At 37.0% G+C, this 22,968-nt stretch overlaps 1 non-coding gene across 1 annotated transcript; it reads right to left on the reverse strand.

Annotated features, from left to right (window-relative positions):
- Positions 1 to 13,286: 13,286 nt before the first annotated feature.
- On the reverse strand, positions 13,287 to 13,394 carry LOC112765599 (small nucleolar RNA R71). Its single transcript, XR_003183842.1, has one exon. It is a non-coding gene; the product is annotated as a small nucleolar RNA R71 (small nucleolar RNA).
- Between the last annotated feature and the right edge of the window lie 9,574 nt (positions 13,395 to 22,968).

The raw sequence follows: 22,968 nt of genomic DNA on the forward strand, positions 1-22,968 counted from the left end.
GAGGCTTTTCTTGGAGTTGAACTCCAAGTTATGACGTGTTTTGGGCGTTCAACTCCGGATCATGACGTTTTTCTGGCGTTTAACTTCAGACAGCAGCATGTACTTGGCGTTCAACGCCAAGTTACGTCGTCAATTTCCGAACAAAGTATGGACTATTATATATTGCTGGAAAGTTCTGGATGTCTACTTTCCAACGCCGTTGAGAGTGCGCCAATTGGAGTTCTGTAGCTCCAGAAAATCCATTTCGAGTGCAGGGAGGTCAGATTCCAACAGCATTAGCAGTCCTTTTGTCAGCCTTTTTCAGAGTTTTGCTCAAGTCCCTCAATTTCAGCCAGAAATTACCTGAAATCACAGAAAAACACACAAACCCATAGTAAAGTCCAGAAATGTGAATTTAACATAAAAACTAATGAAAATATCCCTAAAAGTAGATTAAACTTACTAAAAACTACCTAAAAACAATGCCAAAAAGCGTATAAATTATCCGCTCATCAATCAACAAAAAATTCTGATTTCAATTCCTCATATATTTTTCATATCTTTCAAAATTTTAAAATCCTATCTTTTTCATATCATATTTATCTTTACCAATCATATCTTTCTATCATATGTTTTTCAAAAAATTTTGAAACCCACCCCCTCCCTTTTAAATCCCATTCGGCCATCTCCATTCATTCACCATTCGAATCCTTCTCTCCTTCTATCCCTCTTCTTTCCTTTCTTTTGCTTGAGGATAAGCAAACCTCTAAGTTTGGTGTATTTTTCCGTGATCAATGAGCTAAAACTCACCAAGATCATGGCCCCTAAAGGAAAACAAACCACTCCAAGAGGCAAGAAAGAGAATAATCTAAAACCTTGGATGCATGAGAGGTTCTGCACCAAAGAACATGTAGACCATTACTTCAAAATCACGTGCAGAAGATCAGTGATCCCGGAATTTAAATTCGAACTAAAAGAAGATGAATATCCGGAGTTCCAAGAGCAGATTCGAAATAGAGGCTGGAAAATCCTAGCTAATCCTGAAATAAATGTGGGAAGAAACATGGTCCACGAATTCTATGCAAATCTGTGGCTAACAGATAAGTAAAGAATAGAGGGAACTGCCTTCCACACCTTTCAGACTATGGTCAGGAGGAAGATTATTTACTTTCACCTTGACAAAGTAAGAGAAGTCTTAAACTTCCTCAACTGCAAGATGATCCAGAATCGTTTAATAGGAAAATGGCTAAAGATAAAAAGCTGGATCAAGTTCTAGAGGACATATGCCTCCCTGGAACCAAGTAGATAACCAACACAAAAGGTGTCCCAAACCAACTAAAGAGGGGAGATCTCAAGCAAGTTGCTAAAGGCTTGCTAGATTTCATTGGGCATTCTGTACTTCCCATAAGTAACTGTTCTGAAGTTACTATAAAAAGGGCAGTGATGATTCACTGTATTATGTTGGAAAGAGAGGTGGAGGTTCATCAGCTAATTCCTTGTGAAATGTACATGATTTCACAAAGGGAATCTATTGAGCCCAAATTGGCCTACCCAAGCTTGATTTATCTGTTATGTAAGGATGCAAGGGTACATATGAGCTTAGATGAGTTCATCCCAACTGAGCACTCAATCACTAAAAAGATAATGGATGGATCTCAAGCTCAAGACAACCCCACCAAGAGGAGGGCGGATGAGCTTCTCCCAGAAATCCCCCAATCTGTTACCAAGCTGCAAGAAGCTGTGGATCAACTCAAATAAGAGCAGCAGAATCAGAACAGCATGCTTTGCAATTTGCTCAAGGAACAAAAGCAACAAGGGCGTGAGCTACAGGAGCTAAACCACCAGAGTCTTTCCTTTGAAGCGCCAAGCATCCCACAGATTAAAGGAGCACCTATCTCCTACAAGGTTGTTTGATGACAAGTCATCATATACCTATTTTTCTATGCTTTTTCATACAAGAAATTGATGATTAGTGCTTAAATATTGCATTCTTGTGTACTTAATTGGAATATTTCCTTGATCTTTTAATTTTATAAATCTTGTAGGAAATAAGAAGAAAAAGAAGCAAAGAAGCACAAAAAAAGGAGAAAAAAGAGCTTTGGGGTACACTTTGAAGTTGGGGTACACTTTGGAGCCTTAGGCCACGCTTTTAAAAGCGTGGCCCATGACCAAATCAAAGGAGAAAACCACCAGCACGCACACTGCCCTGCCCTTGCCAAGGGCAAGGGCAGAATCATGATGAAACAAAGTGAGGTTGGAGCAAATTTTCGCTAAGTTAAAATCTGGCCGCTCACAGCATGACCATACCTACTTCAAAGGGCTATAACTTGAGCTACAGACGTCCGATTGATGTGCTTCCTGTTGCGTTGGAAAGCTGACATTCAGAGCTTTCCAACGATATATAGAAATCCATATTTGGTGTAAAATTGAGGCAGGAACGAAAGGCATCTTTAAGGGCCAAAAATAAGCAAAAATAAACCAAGGAAAAGAAGTAGCGTGTGCATCCACCAAGTCTCGAACGCGGAGCTTCATTTTTTGGAAACATTGCCCTGCCCTCCGCAAAGGCAGGGCAGCATTTTGTGGTGCACGGCCAGCGCACCAGATTGGCGCACCAAGGGAGCTTCAGCAGCAACATAGTGCACGCACGGGCAGAATCTGGTGCACCAAAAATTTCTGCCCTGCCCTCCACAAGGGCAGGGCAGCATCCTGCAGCACCAACTCACACCAACCAGCACGCACCAAGGGCGCACGAACATTTTTTGCCCTGCCCTCCACAAGGGCAGGGCAGCCTTCTGGGAGTGTCATGGGCCAAAAATCAACCAAAATTCAATTTAATTCAATTCCTCACCAAATTGAATCAAGGCCAACCAAACCCATTTCTCCTCAAATCCAAAGCAAGCTAAGCCCACATCATCACTCAAAGGCACATGGATCAATTAAATTAGGATTTTCATTTTTGTAATTTGTTTTAATTTCATTTTCATTTTTCATTTGGTAAAGCCTATATAAGGCATCATTTCCATCTTTGTAGAGAAGGCTAGCTCCACTAGGGAGTATTAGGATTTGAGAGCTCTCTCTCTTAGTTTTCATTGCTGTTTTGGAATTTTGGATTGGGAAGGAAGGAATTCTGTTTCATTCCTGATTTGAGATTCATCTTGTTCTCTTACTGCATAACTCAATTTTCATTTGCTGTTTTAAATCTTCTTCTTCTGCAATCTGTTCTTTTAATTTTCTGCAATTGTTCTTGGTTGGATCAAGGAAGGGCTTGAGATCTAGACTTGTTCTCTAGTCTCATTAATTCCCTGAGATCTTTAACATTCTTTTAAATTGCTGCAAATTAAGCATCGCTTTCTATTTTGATTTCTTCAAGCATTTTTACTTTTCTGTTTGAAATCTGCTGCATCCCATTTCATATTCTAGCTCTCTGCTTGAATGCTCTTTACATTTTCTTGTTGAATTTTAATTTCCAGCACCCCAGCCCCGTTACTTTTCATGCAATTTAATTTTCTTGCAATTTAAGTTTCAGCCATTTTACTTTCTTGTTATTTAAGTTTCCTGCAATTTTATTTTCTGCCTCTTTTAAATTCCTTGCAATTTACTTTCTGTTGGCTACACTTCACACAATTCACTCAATGTTAGCTTGACTAAACTAATCACCCACTAAAGTTGCTTGATCCATCAATCCCTGTGGGATCGACCTCACTCTAAGTGAGTTATTACTACTTGATGCGACCCGGTATACTTGCCGATTGGATTTGTGTGTTGGAAATTCGTTTTTTCGCAAAAACACCATCAAGTTTTTGGCGCCGTTGCCGGGGATTGATTAGATCAACAATGATTAAGTGGGTGAGAAGTCTAGATTAATCATTTCTTTTATTTTTGTTCTCTGCTTTAAAGTGAAATCAAGGTGTTTGAGTTATTGCCTCTCTGTGACATGAATTTCAAATTTCATTGATGTTTACAAAATACAAATGGAGTTCAACTCATCTTATGGTCAAACAAAATTTTATGGGATATCATCCACCATCACCAATATCTAATGATGGTTGGGAATATCACCAAGAGAATACACATTCTGAGCACTCCAACTCATGGAGATTTGCTTCAGAGACACAAGATGAGCAAGAGAATCATATGGGATACTTCCCACCACCACAAAATGATTCAAGTCATTATTCTAATGGTGGCTGGGTGTATCACCAAGGAATGAAAGAGCATCCACCCTCACGTCCTAGTTTCTCATTTGAAAGTTCTTCATCACTTGATTATGCCTCAACACAAAGTTTCCTCCAAAATCCATACAAGTCATCCCATCAATCACATAACTCATTCCACACCCCTCAACACAACTTCACCACAACACATCCACGTCACCAAAATTACTCTCAACCTTCATCTTTTGAACCAGCAGATGAGGATTACCTTCAAGCCATTGAAATACATAGAAAGCTCGTGGAAAGATACACACAACCCCAATCCTGGAAAGAAACCATCCTCAAGAAGATGAATGGGACCTTAGAGCAAACAAGGAGGAGCTTAGAACCACTGAGCAAGGAAAATGAAGGCCAATTGATGGATGTGAAGGAGAAAGTAGAAGAGTAAGATAAAGAGGCCACTGCATCAAGTGAACTTTCAATGAAGAATAAGGTGGTTAAAAATGAAACTGCACTTGAGGTGACAAGGGAAGAAGTGGAGGATCAAGAAAGTGAGGAAGACAATCAAGAGAAGTCAAACTCAAGTGAAGCAGAGAAGTACATAGAAGAAAAACTCTTGGAACCACCAATGCAAAAAGCCCTGGATGAATACAAAACTCCAATAATCACACAGCAACCAAGTCTTGAATTCAAAGAAGTGAAGGCAACTAACAAGAGCACCAATTCTGTCCCTAATCCAGCAAGCAAGATCAATCAAGCCATTTGCAAAAGGAAGCTTGCTGAGGAAAGGCCAAGGCAAGGGACAGTAGCTGAATCTTCTCCCCCTTTGAGGTCATTCCTCTTAACAAACTGGAAGAAGAGGAAGAAAGTGAAGAGCAACATGTCAAGCTAATGACACTAAAAGAGCACTTGTTGGGAGGTAACCCAACTGTAGGTATATTTCTTTCTATGCTTTGTTTAAATTCAATAAATTGGCATAATGGTTACATTCTAAGTTTGGTGTTGCCTTGCAACAAATTGTTTTCAATCTTTTTGGATGATTGCATCAAATCAAAAATGAAAGTGACACACCAAGATTTTAAGTTTGGTGTGCCACTTATTTTCTATGCAATTCATTCAAGCAACACCACTTGTCTGCATAACTATAATGTCTTTGCAGTGTTAATTTTCTTTTGGTTTGATATTTTGTTATTCTGTTTACTTTAGTTAATTCTTTGTTTTTAATGCTTTCATTTTAGTTTGCTTATTTACTGTGTTTGTTAATACATTACCAAGAGAGCTTTATTCATGACAAATTATTGGCTTGGTGATTGTCTTTAACATACAATAGTTTCATTTAGTTTTGTTTTAAATAAAATTGACATATGATTGCATTCTAAGTTTGGTATTGCTATGCAACAAAATTTGGTTCCAATATCTATTAGATACTTGTATCAATTCCAAGTGAAAGTGTCACACTAAGTTTGGTGTGCCACTTATTCTTTATGCAAAGTATTGTGCACACCTTCTTATGCTTGCAATCAAATGTTGCTGTCTTTTGTGCCTTGATTGTTATTTTTCATTTTTGCTTGCTTAAAACACATGTGCTACTAACATTTCATTGTGTAAGACATTCATGATCCATCTTAGCCCCATAGCCATTGTTCTAATTGTTGCTTGAGGATGAGCAAGCACTCTATGTTGGCAAGGGAAAGGGAAGAATTGGAGAAAAAGGACAACAATAATGAAGATGAACTACAAGGTTGTAAAGTTCCTTTTCCTCTCCTTTGTTTCCAGCACTTTAAATTGCATGATTGTCTTTATATTCTCTGTATGCATGTGTGGTATGACTAAGCATAGCTTGAATTTTGATTGAAACATGGTGCTGTGGCATTATAACTACCAACTTGAGCTTTATGAATTCAAAAGCAATAAAGTATCATGATCATAAATAAACAAGGCATTAAAGAAGATTTTAGCATGTGCATACAAGTATTGGAAAGCTAGTATGATTAATTGTTGCTCAATTGCATTGGATTTCATTTAATTGAAGTTTTTCATCTAGTACATTTTGTGAAATCTTTTGAAATCATGAAAACCTTGAAGAAGCAAATACAATTAAGGCAAGAAAAGAAAAAGGGAAAGAATGAGAAAGCTGAAGGCTCTGAGTACCAATGGCAATTTATTTGCTAAGTGCTTGTGGTGTTTATGTATCAAGCCAAATGCTTGAAAACAAAACACTTAGAAGTCAAGGCTAGGCTCAAGTGCAAAAGCACTCCCTCAAAGCTCAAGGCTCTGAGCATCAATGATTAGAGAGTCAAGAAAAGAAAAAAAATGAGCTTAATGAAGTCCTCTAATTCAAATGCTTGTGGTGCTTATGTATCAAGTGGTAATACTTGAAAACAAAGCATTTAGAAGTCGTAGCTTTGTTATTAACTCTTGGGGCAAAGCACCCAAAAGGAGAAGCTAAAAAAAAAATCAAAAGCTTGTTTCAAGGAAGAATTATAAGAAAAAGATTTCATAAAATAAGCTAGATAGAAGCATCAATTATTTACATCTCTTTTGTAATTGTAGCATGCATAGAAAACTAGCTTGCCATGAACATTAACTTGCTACTCATCTTACCTTGGATTGTCAATTTCTATAGCATGATTCTTTTCTTGCTTGGGGACAAACAAGGTTTAAGTTTGGTGTTGTGATGACAAGTCATCATATACCTATTTTTCTATGCTTTTTCATACAAGAAATTGATGATTAGTGCTTAAATATTGCATTCTTGTGTACTTAATTGGAAGATTTCCTTGATCTTTTAATTTTATAAATCTTGTAGGAAATAAGAAGAAAAAGAAGCAAAGAAGCACAAAAAAAGGAGAAAAAAGAGCTTTGGGGTACACTTTGAAGTTGGGGTACACTTTGGAGCCTTAGGCCACGCTTTTAAAAGCGTGACCCATGACCAAATCAAAGGAGAAAACCACCAGCACGCACACTGCCCTGCCCTTGCCAAGGGCAGGGCAGAATCATGATGAAACAAAGTGAGGTTGGAGCAAATTTTCGCTAAGTTAAAATTTGGCCGCTCACAACATGACCATGCCTACTTCAAAGGGCTATAACTTGAGCTACAGACGTCCGATTGATGTGCTTCTAGTTGCGTTGGAAAGCTGACATTCAGAGCTTTCCAACGATATATAGAAATCCATATTTGGCGTACAATTGAGGCAGGAACGAAAGGCATCTTTAAGGGCCAAAAATAAGCAAAAATAAACCAAGGAAAAGAAGTAGCGTGTGCATCCACCAAGTCTCGAACGCGGAGCTTCATTTTTTGGAAACATTGCCCTGCCCTCCGCAAGGGCAGGGTAACATTTTGTGGTGCACGGCCAGCGCACCAGATTGGCACACCAAGGGAGCTTCGGCAGCAACATAGTGCACGCACGGGCAGAATCTGGTGCACCAAAAATTTCTGCCCTGCCCTCCATAAGGGCAGGGCAGCATCCTGCAGCACCAACTCACACCAACCAGCACGCACCAAGGACGCACGAACATTTTCTGCCCTGCCCTCCACAAGGGCAGGGCAGCCTCCTGGGAGTGTCATGGGCCAAAAATCAACCAAAATTCAATTTAATTCAATTCCTCACCAAATTGAATCAAGGCCAACCAAACCCATTTCTCCTCAAATCCAAAGCAAGCTAAGCCCACATCATCACTCAAAGGCACATGGATCAATTAAATTAGGATTTTCATTTTTGTAATTTGTTTTAATTTCATTTTCATTTTTCATTTGGTAAAGCCTATATAAGGCATCATTTCCATCTTTGTAGAGAAGGCTAGCTCCACTAGGGAGTATTAGGATTTGAGAGCTCTCTTTCTTAGTTTTCATTGCTGTTTTGGAATTTTGGATTGGGAAGGAAGGAATTCTGTTTCATTCCTGATTTGAGATTCATCTTGTTCTCTTACTGCATAACTCAATTTTCATTTGTTGTTTTAAATCTTCTTCTTCTACAATCTGTTCTTTTAATTTTCTGCAATTGTTCTTGGTTGGATCAAGGAAGGGCTTGAGATCTAGACTTGTTCTCTAGTCTCATTGATTCCCTGAGATCTTTAACATTCTTTTAAATTGCTGCAAATTAAGCATCGCTTTCTATTTTGAATTCTTCAAGCATTTTTACTTTTCTGTTTGAAATCTACTGCATCCCATTTCATATTCTAGCTCTCTGCTTGAATGCTCTTTACATTTTCTTGTTGAATTTTAATTTCCAGCACCCCAGCCCCGTTACTTTTCATTCAATTTAATTTTCTTGCAATTTAAGTTTTAGCCATTTTACTTTCTTGTTATATAAGTTTCCTGCAATTTTATTTTCTGCCTCTTTTAAATTCCTTGCAATTTACTTTCTGTTGGCTACACTTCACACAATTCACTCAATGTTAGCTTGACTAAACTAATCACCCACTAAAGTTGCTTGATCCATCAATCCCTGTGGGATCGACCTCACTCTAAGTGAGTTATTACTACTTGATGTGACCCGGTATACTTGCCGGTTGGATTTGTGTGTTGGAAATTCGTTTTTCCGCAAAAACACCATCATTGTTGAGTCCTAACTCTGTGATAACTTTTGTTATTAGGAACCTATATTAGGATTGCATGAGCATTAGTATCATTTTTTGATCAATTTGGGTATAATTTAATTTTCTTATCATCATCAAACATGAATAAAATAGTAGATTTTTTTAGAAGAGCGAGGGTACAAATATCTCGAGTATATAATAAGAAAAATTCAAATTATTTATATGTGGTGGCATTGCTTTAGCTCTCTGAATGAATGCATAAACAGTGCATAATTTTTTTTACTGAAACTTAAGTAATGTTTGATTCTTGAAAGAAGGATGTAAATAGAGAAATATTATTGATAATATGAAAAATCATGAAATTGATTCTTGAAGCAAGAAAAAGCAGTGAAGAACACAAAGCTTGCGAAAAAAAATATTTGAGAAAAATAAAGAAAAAGAAAGAAAAAAAAGTAAGCAGAAAAATCCAATAGCCCTTTAAACCAAAAGGCAAGGGTAAAAAGGATCCAAGGCTTTGAGCATTAATGGATAGGAGGGCTCAAGGAAATAAAATCCTGGCCTAAGCGGCTACATCAAGCTGTCCTTAATCATGTGCTTGTGTCATGAAGGTCCAAGTGAGAAGCTTGAGACTGAGTGGTTAAAGTCGTGATCCAAAGCAAAAATAGTGTGCTTAAGAACTCTGGGCACCTCTAATTGGACACTCTAGCAAAGTTGAGTCATAATTTGAAAAGGTTCACCCAGTTAGGTATCTGTGGCATTTATGTATTTGGTGGTAATACTGGAAAACAAGATGCTTAGGGTCACGGGCTAGATTCATAAAGTAGCTGTGTTCAAGAATTACTATACTAAACTAGGAGAATCAATAACACTATCTGCATGCTGAGTTCTGAAGGAAGCCAATCATTTTGAGTTTCAGGGGATAAAATGAGATGCCAAAACTACTAGAAGCAAAAAGCTATAAGCCCCGCTCATCTAATTTGAATTTGAGCTTCATTAAAGACTCTGAGATTTTATTGCACCACGATCTTCTTTTCATCCTATTTTATTTGTCTAGTTTCTTGGGGACAAGCAATAGTTTAAGTTTGGTGTTGTGATGAGCGGATATTTTATACGCTTTTTGGTAGTATTTTCATATAGTTTTAGCATATTTTATTCACTTTTTGTTGTATTTTTATTAATTTTTATGCAAAAATCATATTTCTAGACTTTACTATGAGTTGGTGTGTTTTTCTGTAATTTCAGGTATTTTTTGGCTAAAATTGAGGGACCTGAGCAAAAATCTGATTCAGAGGCTGGAAAAGAACTGCAGATGCTGTTGGATTCTGACCCTCCTTCACTCGAAGTGGATTTTCTGGAGCTATAGAAACCCAATTGGCGCGTTCTCAATTGCGTTGGAAGGTTGACATCTTGGGCTTTCCAGCAATATATGATAGTTTATACTTTTCCTGAGATTTGATGGGCCAAACTAGCGTTTAAACGCCCACCAGAGACCTTTTCTGGTGTAAAACGCCAGAACTGGCACCAAAGCTGGAGTTAAACGCCCAAACTAGCATCCAAGCTGGCATTTAACTCCAGAAACGGCACATGCACGTGAAAGCTAGGAAGCTCAGCCCAAACACTCACCAAGTGGGCCCCGAAAGTGGATTTCTGCACTCTCTGCATCTAGTTACTCATTCTCTGTAAACCTAGGTTACTTGTTTATTATAAAAATTACTTTTAGATATTTATTTTGCAACTTATGACATTTTTGACAAATCCTATTGTATCTTCTACAGTATTAACCTCTAAACCTCATAGGTTAGGTGAGGAGCTCTGCTGTGTTTCCATGGATTAATGCAGTTACTATTTTCTATTCAATCACGTTTGTTTCTATTCTAAGATACTCACTCGTATTTCAACATGGAGAATGTGATGATCCATAACACTCATCATCATTCCCCCACTTATGAAAGCGTGCTTAACAACCACTTCCATTCTACATGAGCTCAACGTAGTCATTGGGCGACAGCTTGAGTGCATATCTCTTGGGTTTCTAATCCACAGGTTTGACCTGCATCTCCTGACAACAGAGCACTCAAACTCGTGAGATTTAAACCATCGTGGTAGAGGCTAGAACCAATTGGCAGCATTCCTGAGATCTGGAAAGTCTAAACCTTATCTGTGGTATTCCGAGTAGGATCTGGCATGGGACGACTGTGATGAGCTTCAAACTCGCGAATGTTGGGCACAGTGACAGTGTGCAAAAGGATGACCATAGCTTGCTTCAAGCCGGCAATCTCCGTGGGATCGACCCTTACTCACGTAAGGTATTACTTGGACGACCAAGTGCACTTGCTGGTTAGTTGTGCGGAGTTGCAAAAATGTGATTGCAATTTCGTGCACCAAGTTTTTGGCGCCGTTGCCGGGGATTGTTCAAGTTTGGACAACTGACGGTTTATCTTGTTGCTTAGATTGGGTAATTTTTATTTTTATTTTCGACAAAAAATAAAAAAAATAAAAAAATAATTCATGCATTGTGTTCTTCTGTGATCTTCAAGTTGTTCTTGATGATTTCCTTTGTTCGACTATTGATTTTCCTATTTTGTGTTTTATGTTGTTTTTCATATGCATTTTAAAAAGCATAGTGTCTGAACATTCAAAATTTCTAAGTTGGGTATCTTGCATGTCTTTCTTTCCTTAAAAATTTCCAAAAATATGTTCTTGATGTTCAGCATGATCTTCAAAGTGTTCTTGGTGTTCATCTTGACATTCAAAGTGTCCTTGCATGAATTACTTATTTTGATCTTGCATTTTTATGTTTTATTTCATTTTGTTGTTTTTCTATCTCTTCATTAGAAATTCAAAAATAAAAAAATAATATATCTTTTCAAGTAAATATTACAGAGAAATGAAGATTCAGAACATAAGGCAGAAGAATCACAGAGAAAAAGAGCCCACTGGTGTCAAAACGCCAATAAAGAGGCATTTTAGGTGTTAAACACCAGAATGGCTATCATTCTGGGCGTTAAACGCCATAATGGGCAGCGTTCTGGGCGTTTAACGCCAGAACAGGCAGCATTCTGGGAGTTTAGAAAAACTCCCACTAAAGAAGAATTTCTAGCGTTCAACGCCAGCCAGGATACCTGGTTGGGCGTTAAATGCCCAAAGAGGTAGCATTCTGGGCGTTAAACGCCAGAATGGATAGCATCTTGGGCGTTTAACGCCAAGATGACACAAGGGAGGTAATTTTGTTTGCAATTCAAATTTTTTCAATTTTTCATGTTTTAATTCATAACTTTTTGCATCAAACATATTTTAAATTTTCATTTTTTATTTTCTTTTAATGTTTTTGAAAATTTTCAAACTAATTTTTCAAAAATCTTTTTCTTAATATTATCTCGTATTTTCAAAAATCCTTACTAATAATTAATGTTTTGATTCAAAATCTCAAGTCTGTTACTTTCTTGATAAGAAAGGTTCATCCTTTGAATTTTAGAATCATATCTTTTAATTTCTTGTTAGTCAAGTCATCAATTTTTAAAAATCAAATATTTTTCAATCATATCTTTTCAAGCATATCTTTTTAAAAATAAAATCTTTTTCAATCATATCTTTTCAATCATCTCTTTTTAAAATCAAATCTTTTTCAATAATATCTTTTTAAATTTTGATTTCAATGTCTTTTTCTAACTTCTTATCTTTTCAACATTATTTTCAAATCTTTTTCAACTAATTACTATTTCTTATCTTTTTCAAAACCACCTAACCACTTTTCCACTTCCAATTTTCGAAAATCACTAACCACTTTTTCCAAAATCTTTTTAATTAACTAATTATTTTCAATTCTGATTTTATTTTATTTCTTTTTCAAATTTTTGAATACTCCCTCTCTCTCATCTCTTTCTATTTATTTGCTAACACTTCTCTTTTACTTATAATTCGAACCCTCTCTCTCACTCTATCTGTGCTTGAATTCTTCTTATTCTTTCTCTACCTCATTCCTCTATTCTTCTTTTCTTCTGACACCTCAAGGAATCTCTATACTGTGACATAGAGGATTTCACTACTCCCTTTTGTTTTCTTCTTTTTCATATGAGCAAAAATAGGGATAAAAACATTCTTGTTGAAGCTTATCCTGAACCTGAAAGGACTCTGAAGAGGAAGCTAAGAGAAGCTAAAGCACAACACTCCGGAGAGGACCTTTCAGCGAATTTTGAAAAATAAGTAGACATGGCAGCCGAACCCAATAACAGTGCCAGAGATGCAAGGAAGATGCTTGGTGACTATATTGCACCAACTTCCAACTTCTATGGAGGAGGCATCTCAGTTTCTAGCATTGAAGCAAACAACTTTGAGCTTAAGCCTCAATTAGTTTCTCTGATGCAGTAGAATTGCAAGTTTCATGGACTTCTATCTGAAGATCCTCATCAGTTATTAGCTGAATTCTTGCATATCTGTGATACTGTTAAGACCAATGGGGTTGATCCCGAAGTCTACAGACTTATGCTTTTCTCCTTTATTGTAAAAGACAGAGCTAGGACATGGTTGGACTCACAACCTAGAGAAAGCCTGAACTCTTGGGAAAGGTTGGTCAATGCTTTCTTGACCAAATTCTTTCCACCTCAAAAGATGAGCAAGCTTAGAGTGGAAGTCCAAACCTTCAGACAGAAGGAAGGTGAATCCCTCTATGAAGCATGGGAAAGATACAAGCAATTAACTAAAAGGTGTCCTTCTGACATGCTTCCAGAATGGAGCATCATATGTATATTCTATGATGGTCTGTCTGAGTTATCCAAGATATCATTGGACCATTCTACTGGTGGATCTCTTCACCTGAAAACCCCTAGAGAAGTCCAGGAGCTCATTGAGATTGTTGCAAATAACCAGTACATGTACACTTCTGAAAGAAATCCTGTGAACAATGGGACGACTCAGAAGAGAGGAGTTCTTGAGATTGATACTCTGAATGCCATATTGTCTCAGAACAAAATATTGACTCAGCAAGTCAATCTGATTTCTCAGAATTTGACTGGATTACAAGCTGCATCCGGCAGTGCTAAAGACGCCTCCTCTGAAAGAGAAGTTTATGACCCTGAGAATCCTACAATGGAAGAAGTGAATTACATGGGAGAACCCTATGGAAATACCTATAATCCTTCATGGAGAAAATATCCAAATTTCTCATGGAAGGATCAACAGAAGCCTCAACAAGGCTTCAACAACAATAATGGTGGGAGAAATAGGTTTGGCAACAGCAAACCTTTTCCATCATCTTCTCAACAACAGACAGAGAATTCTGAGCAGAGCCTCTCTGGCTTAGCAAATATAGTCTCTGATCTATCTAAGGCCACTCTCAGTTTCATGAATGAAATAAGGTCCTCCATCAGAAATTTGGAGGCACAAGTTGGTCAGCTGAGTAAGAGTTAGTGAAACTCCTCCTAGTACTCTCCCAAGCAATATAGAAGAGAATCCAAAAAGATAGTGCAAGGCCAAAATCATACCTGGCATGACCGAACCTGGAAAAGAGGAAGAGGCAGTGGTTCCCAATGAGGAAGACCTCAATGGAAGTCCACTGACCACTAGAGAGTTCCCTCATGAGGAACCAAAGGAATCTGAGGCTCATGCAGAGACCATAGAGATTCCACTAAATTTCCTACCATTGATGAGCTCTGATGAATATTCTTCTTCTGAAGAAGATGAAGTCATTGCTGGAGAGCAAGTTGCTTAGTATTTAGGAGCAATCATGAAGCTGAATGCCAAGTTATTTGGTAATGAGACTTGGGAGGATGAACCTCCATTGCTCATTAATGAACTAAACGCCATGGTTCAGCTGAAGATACCTCAAAAGAAACCGGATCCCAAAAGGTTCTTAATACCTTGCACCATTGGTACCATGACCTTTGAGAAGGCTCTGTGTGACCTGGGGTCAGGCATCAACCTCATGCCACTCTCTGTAATGGAGAAACTAGGAATCTTTGAGGTACAAGCTGCAAGAATCTCATTGGAGATGGCAGACAAATCGATGAAAAAGGCTTCTGGACTTGTAGAGGATGTCTTAGTGAAGGTTGAAGGCCTTTACATCCCTGCTGACTTCATAATCCTAGACACTGGGAAAGATGAGGATGAGTCCATCATCCTTGGAAGACCCTTCCTAGCCACATCAAAGGCTGTAATTGATGTGGACAAATGAGAGTTAGTCCTTCAGTTGAATGAGGACTACCTTTTGTTTAAGGCTCAAGGATCTTCCTCTATAAACATGGAGAAGAAGCATGAAAGTCTTCACCCAATTTTGAGTTCCTATAGATGCCAATCATTCTGAATTTCAAAAGATAAAGTGGGATGCCAAAACTGTTCAGAAGCAAAAAGCTACTAGCCCCGCTCATCTAATTGGGACTAAGTTTCATTGATATTGTGAGATTGATGAGCGAATAATTTATACGCTTTTTGGCATTATTTTTAGGTAGTTTTTAGCATGATCTAGCTACTTTTAGGGATATTTTCATTAGTTTTTATGCTAAATTGACATTTCTAGACTTTACTATGAGTTTGTGTATTTTTCTATGATTTCAGGTAATTTCTGGCTGAAATTGAGGGACCTGAGCAAAACTCTGATAAAAGGCTGACAAAGGACTGCTGATGCTGTTGGATTCTAACCTCCCTGCACTCGAAATGGATTTTCTAGAGTTACAAAACTCCAAATGGCGCGATCTCAACGGCGTAAGAAAGTACACATCCATAGCTTTTAAGCAATATATAATAGTCTATACTTTATTCGTGATTAGATGACGTAAACTGGCGCTCAACGCCAGTTTCATGCTACATTCTGGAGTCAAACGCCAGAAACACGTCACGAACCAGAGTTGAATGCCAAAAACACGTTACAACTTGGCGTTCAACTCCAAAAGAAATCTCTGCACGTGTAAAGCTCAAGCTCAGCCCAAGCACACACCAAGTGGGCCCCGAAAGTAGATTTCTGCATCAATTACTTACTTCTGTAAACCCTAGTAGCGAGTCTAGTATAAATAGGACATTTTACTATTGTATTAGACATCTTTGGTCTCGGTTTTATTCCATTATTCATCTTAGGAGACTATTGATCACGTTTTGGGGGCTGGCCATTCGGCCATTCCTTGACCTTCATCACTTATGTATTTTCAACGGTGGAGTTTCTACACACCATAGATTAAGGGTGTGGAGCTCTGCTGTACCTCAAGTTTTAATGCAATTACTATTATTTTCTATTCAATTCAGTTTATTCCTGTTCTAAGATATTCATTGCACTTAACCATGACGAATGTGATGATCTGTGACACTCATCATCATTCTCACCTATGAACGCGTGACTGACAACCACTTCCGTTCTACCTCAGACCGAACGCATATCTCTTAGATTCCTTAATCAGAATCTTCGTGGTATAAGCTAGAATTGATGGCGCCATTCATGAGAATCCGAAAAGTCTAAACCTTGTCTGTGGTATTCCGAGTAGGATTCAGGGATTGAATGACTGTGACGAGCTTCAAACTCGCGATTGTTGGGCGTGATGACAAACGCAAAAGAATCAATGGATTCTATTCCGGCATGATCGAGAATTGACAGATGATTAGCCGTGCTGTGACAGAGCATTTGGACCATTTTCTCTGGGAGGATGGGATGTAGCCATTGACAACAGTGATGCCCTACATACAGCTTGCCATGGAAAGGAATAAGAAGGATTGGATGAAGGCAGTAGGAAAGCAGAGATTCAGAAGGAGCACAGCATCTTCATACGCCTATCTGAAATTCCCACCAATGATTTACATAAGTATTTCTATCTTTATTTTCTAGTCATTTATTATTATTATTCGAAAACTCCATAACCATATATTATTCGTCTAACTGAGAATTTCAAGATGACCATAGCTTGCTTCATACCAACAATCTCTGTGGGATCGACCCTTACTCACGTAAGGTTTATTACTTGGACGACCCAGTGCACTTGCTAGTTAGTTGTGCGAGGTTTTGAAGAAAGTGCTGAGTTATAAACGTGCATACCAAGTTGAATGCCATTATTAGAGATCACAATTTCGTGCACCAAGTTTTTGGCGCCGTTGCCGGGGATTGTTCGAGTTTGGACAAGTGATGGTTCATCTTATTGCTCAGATTAGGTAATTTTTCTTAATTTTTTTTCAAAAATTTTTCAAAAATCTTTCAAAAAAAATTTTACTTCTGTTTTCGAAAATCCTTCAAAATTTTTAAGAATGGATTCTAGAGTTTCATGTAACATGTTGAAGCCTGGCTGGCTGTAAAGCCATATCCAAATCCTTTTTGGAATGAGACTTCAACTAATCACCTCAATGCATGTAATGCCATCCTAAAGTTGACTGGCTATTAAGCCATGTCCATCCCTTGGATTGGAGCTTTAGGCTAACATTGAAAGATTCCTGGAATTCTTATTAAAAATTTTGAATTTCTTATTTCCTTTTTCCTATATATTTTTCAAAAATAATAAAAGAAAATACAAAAAATTTATAAAATCATAAAAACCAAAAATATTTTGTGATTCTTGTTTGAGTCTTGTGTCATGTTTTAAGTTTGGTGTCAATTGCATATTCATCTTGTTCTTGCATTTTTCGAAAATTCATGCATTCATAGTGTTCTTCATGATCTTCAAGTTGTTCTTGGTAAGTCTTCTTGTTTGATCTTTAAATTTTCTTGTTTTGTGTTGTATGATGTTTTTCATGTGCATTTTTACATTCATAGTGTCTAAACATGAAAGATTTCTAAGTTTGGTGTCTTGCATGTTTTCTTTGCATAAAAAATTTTTCAAAAATATGTTCTTGATGTTCATCATGATCTTCAAAGTGTTCTTGGTGTTCATCTTGACATTCATAGTGTTCTTGCATGCATTAAGTGTTTTGATCCAAAATTTTTATGTTTTGGGTCATATTTGTGTTTTTCTCTCTCATCATAAAAAACTTCAAAAATAAAAAATATCTTTTCCTTATTTCTCTCAAAATTTTGAAATTTTGAGTTGACTAAGTCAAAAATTTTTAAAATTAGTTAGTTCATATAAGTTAAGTCAAAATTTTCAATTTTAAAAAAAATCTTATCTTTTCAAAATCTTTTTCAAAAAATCAAATCTCTTTTACTTTTATCTTATGATTTTTGAAAATTTAAAACTATTTTTCAAAATCTTTTTCTTATTTTATTTCAATTTTTCGAAACTTAACTAACAAGTAATGTGATTAATTCAAAAAATTTGAAGTTTGTTACTTTATTGTTAAGAAAGGTTCAATCTTTAAATTCTAGAATCATATCTTTTAGTTTCTTGTTAGTCAAGTAATCAATTTTAATTTAAAAAAAATTAAATCTTTTCCAATGATATCTTTTTAATCATATATTTTTATCATATCTTTTTAAATTTTATCTTTTTCAAAAATTTGATTTCAAAATATCTTCTTATCTTCTTATCTTTTCAAAATTAATTTTCAAATCTTTTTTTTCAACTAACTAATTGACTTTTTATTTGTTTCTTATCTGTTTCAAAATTACCTAACTAACTTTCCCTATCCATTTTTCAAAAATATCTCATCCTTTTTCAAAATTCTTTTTAATTAACTAATTGTTTTAAATTTTAATTTTAATTTTAATTCTTCTTTAATTTTTGAAAATCATTAACTCCTTTTCAAAAATTATTTTCAAAAATTTCTCTCTCTCATCTTAGTCTATTTATTTATTCAATTACTAACACTTCTCTTCATCTCAAATCTCTGCTCCTATCTTCATCCTTGTGTTTGGATTATTCATTCTTCTTCACTCTTATTCCCTTTCTTCTTCTACTAACATAAAAGAATCTCTATACTGTGACATAGAGGATTCCTCTTCTTTTTCTGTTCTCTTCTATCTCATATGAGCAGGAACAAGGAAAAAGGCATTCTTGTTGAAGCTGATCCTGAACCTGAAAGGACTCTGAAGAGGAAACTAAGAAAAGCTAAATTACAACAATCCAGAGACAACCTTACTGAAATTTTTGAACAAGAAAAGGATATGGCAGCCGAACCCAACAACAATAATGCAAGGAGGATGCTTGGTGATTATACTACACCTACTTCCAAGTTTGATGGAAGAAGCATCTCAATTCCTGCCATTGAAGCAAACAATTTTGAGCTGAAACCTTAACTAGTTGCTCTAATACAACAAAACTGCAAGTTTTATGGATTTTCATCAGAAGATCCCTACCAGTTTTTAACTAAGTTCTTGTAGATATGTGAGATTGTTAAGACTAATGGAGTAGATCCTGAAGTCTACAGGCTCATGCTTTTCCCTTTTGCTGTAAGAGACAGAGCTAGAACATGGTTGGACTCACAACCTAAGGATAGCCTGAACTCTTGGGATAAGCTGGTCACGGCCTTCTTGGTTAAATTCTTTCCTCCTCAAAAGCTGAGCATGCTTAGAGTGGACGTTCAACCCTTCAAGCAAAAAGATGGTGAGTCCCTCTATGAAGCTTGGGAAAGATACAAGCAGATGACCAAAAAGTGTCCTTTTGACATGTTTTCTGAATGGACCATGATAGATATATTCCATTATGGTCTGTCTGAGTTCTCTAGGATGTTACTGGACCATTCTGCAGGTGGATCCATTCACCTAAAGAAAACGCCTTCAGGAGCTTAGGAACTTATTGAAATGGTTTCAAATAACCAATTCATGTACACTTCTGAGAGGAATTTCGTGAATAATGGGACGCCTCAGAGGAAGGGAGTTCTTGAAATTGATGCTCTGAATGCCATATTGGCTCAGAACAAAATGTTGACTCAACAAGTCAACATGATTTTTCAAAGTCTGAATGGATGGCAAAATGCATCTGATGAGCGGATAATTTATACGCTTTTTGGCATTGTTTTTAGTATGTTTTTAGTATGATCTAGTTAGTTTTTAGTATATTTTTATTAGTTTTTAGTTAAAATTCACTTTTCTGGACTTTACTATGAGTTTTTGTGTTTTTCTGTGATTTCAGGTATTTTCTGGATGAAATTGAGGGACCTGAGCAAAAATCTGATTCAGAGACTAAAAAGGACTGCAGATGCTGTTGGATTCTGACCTCCCTGCACTCGAAGTGGATTTTCTGGAGCTACAGAAGCCCAATTGGCGCGCTCTCAATGGCGTTGGAAAGTAGACATCCTGGGCTTTCCATCAATATATAATAGTCTATACTTTGCCTAAGATTTGATGGCCCAAACCGGCGTTCAAAGTCACCATCAGAATTCCCAGCGTTAAACGCCGGAACTGGCACCAAAGTGGGAGTTAAACGCCCAAACTGGCACAAAAGCTGGCGTTTAACTCCAAGAAGAGTCTCTACACGAAAATGCTTCAATGCTCAGCCCAAGCACACACCAAGTGGGCCCGAAAGTGGATTTTTATGTCATTTACTCATCTCTGTACACCCTAGGCTACTAGTTCTCTATATATAGGACCTTTTCCTATTGTATTTTAATCTTCTGATCTTTGGAATCTTTTGATCTTTAGATCTTTTGATCACTTTGGGAGGCTGGCCACTCGGCCATGCCTAGACCTTGTTCTTATGTATTTTCAACGGTGGAGTTTCTACACACCATAGATTAAGGTGTGGAGCTCTGCTGTACCTCGAGTATTAATGCAATTACTATTGTTCTTCTATTCAATTCCGCTTGTTCTTGTTCTAAGATATCACTTGTTCTTCAACTTGATGAATGTGATGATCCGTGACACTCATCATCATTCTCACCTATGAACGTGTGCCTGACAACCACCTCCGTTCTACCTTAGATTGGGTGAATATCTCTTGGATTCCTGATACACGATGCATGGTTGATCGCCTGACAACCGAGCCAGCCATTCCGTGAGATCAGAGTCTTCGTGGTATAGGCTAGAACTGATGGCGGCATTCAAGAGAATCCGGAAGGTCTAACCTTGTCTGTGGTATTCTGAGTAGGATTCAATGATTGAATGACGGTGACGTGCTTCAAACTCCTGAAGGCGGGGTGTTAGTGACAGACGCAAAAGAATCATTGGATTCTATTCCGGCCTGATTGAGAACCGACAGATGGATAGCCGTGCCGTGACAGGGTGCGTTGAACATTTCCACTGAGAGGATGGGAGGTAGCCACTGACAACGGTGAAACCTTTGCATAAGCTTGCCATGGAAAGGAGTAAGAAGGATTGGATGAAGACAGTAGGAAAGCAGAGAGACGGAAGGGACCAGCACCTTCATACGCTTATCTGAAATTCCTACCAATGAATTACATAAGTATCTCTATCTTTATCTTTATGTTTTATTCGTATATCACCCATATCCATTTGAGTTTGCCTGACTAAGATTTACAAGGTGACCATAGCTTGCTTCATACCAACAATCTCTGTGGGATCGACCCTTACTCGCGTAAGGTTTATTACTTGGACGACCCAGTACACTTGCTGGTTAGTTGTGCGAAGTTGTGTTTATGCCATGGTATTGAACACCAAGTTTTTGGATTCATTACCGGGGATTATTTGAATTGTGAAAAGTATTGATCACAATTTCGCATACCAAGTTTTTGGCGCTGTTGCCGGGGATTGTTCGAGTATGGACAACTGACGGTTCATCTTGTTGCTTAGATTAGGTATTTTTTTTTCAGAGTTCTTAAGAATGAATTCTAGTGTTTCATGATGATCTGTTGAAGTCTGGCTGGCTGTGAAGCCATGTCTAATTTTATTGGACCGAGGTTTCAACTTATCATCACAAGAGCTTGTTGATTTCTATCAATCTTGCTATTGGAGCAGTGATCTGCTAAGGCTTGGCTGGCCTTTGGCCATGTCTAGTGTGTTGGACCGAAGCTTTCTTAGAAAGCTTGGCTGGTTGTGAAGCCATGTCTAATTCCTGGACCGGAGTCTTAGACTAAACATTGCATGATTCCTAGAATTCTCATTAAGAATTTTGATACCTTTATTTTCTTTTTCAACTTAATTTTCGAAAAAAGCACAAAAAAATTTACAAAATCAGAAAAACCAAAAATATTGTATGTTTCTTGTTTGAGACTCTATTCTCATTTTAAGTTTGGTGTCAATTGCATGCATTCATTCATGTGTCCTAAGTGATTTTCAAGTTATTCTTGATGATTTACTTGCCCTGATCTTTGAATTCTCTTTACTTGAGTGTTTATGTGTCTCATATGCATTCTCATTTTGTTAGTGTCAGTAGTGTACAAACTGCTAAGTTTGGTGTCTTGAATGCATTGTTATTTGATTATAGTGCATTTTGATTATTCCTTATTATTAAAAATCCAAAAATATTTTTAATTTGTGTCTTTTCAAGTCAATAATACAGAGAATTGAAGATTCAGAACATACAACAGAGGAATTACACAGAAAAAGCTGGGCGTTCAAAATGCCCAGTAAAGAAGACAGACTGGCGTTTAAACGCCAGCCAGGGTGCCTGGCTGGGCGTTTAATGCCCAAAAGGGTAGTATTTTGGGCGTTAAACGCCAGAATGTGCACCATTCTGGGCGTTTAACGCCAGGATGGCACAAGAGGGAAGATTCTGTTTTCAAATCAAATTTTTTTCAGGTTTTCAAAGTTTTTCAAAATCAAATCTTTTTCAAATCATATCTTTTCAATCAAATCTTTTTCAAAATCAATTTCTTTCCATTTTTAAAGATACTTGCTATCAATTAATGATTTGATTCAACATTTCAAGTATGTTGCCTTTTCTGTTGAGAAAGGTTTAATGTTTGAATCATATCTTTTCTTGATAGCCAAGTCATTAATTTTCAAAATCAAATCTTTTTAAAATGTTTTTCAAATCATATCTTCTCAATCACCTTTTTTAAACCAATCATATCTTCTCAATCACATCTTTTTCAAAATAGTTTTCAATCATATCTTTTTAATTTCTAATTTCAAAATCTTTTTCAAAAATCACTTAATTTCTTTCTCAATCATGGTTTTCGAAAATCAATTAGTGTTTTTCAAAATGTTTTCAAAATCTTTTACTTAATTTTCAAAAATTACTTCCCTTCTTCTCACATCCTTCTATTTATGGACTAACACTATTCCTTAAATCACAATTCGAACTCCATCTTTCTTGATAAGTTCGAATTTTCTACCTCTGTCTTTCATTTTCCTTTTCCTCTGACACCTTAAGGAATCTCTATACTGTGACATAGAGGATTCCACGTTTTCTTGTTCTCTTCTCTTTCTTATGAGCAGGAGCAAGGACAAAAGCATTCTTGTTGAGGCCGATCCTGAACCTGAAAGGACCTTAAAGAGAAAGCTAAGAGAAGCCAAGGCACAACTCTCTGTAGAAGACCTAACAGAAATCTTCAA

Source organism: Arachis hypogaea, chromosome 2 (genome assembly GCF_003086295.3).
Source record: "Arachis hypogaea cultivar Tifrunner chromosome 2, arahy.Tifrunner.gnm2.J5K5, whole genome shotgun sequence".
NCBI lineage: Eukaryota > Viridiplantae > Streptophyta > Magnoliopsida > Fabales > Fabaceae > Arachis > Arachis hypogaea.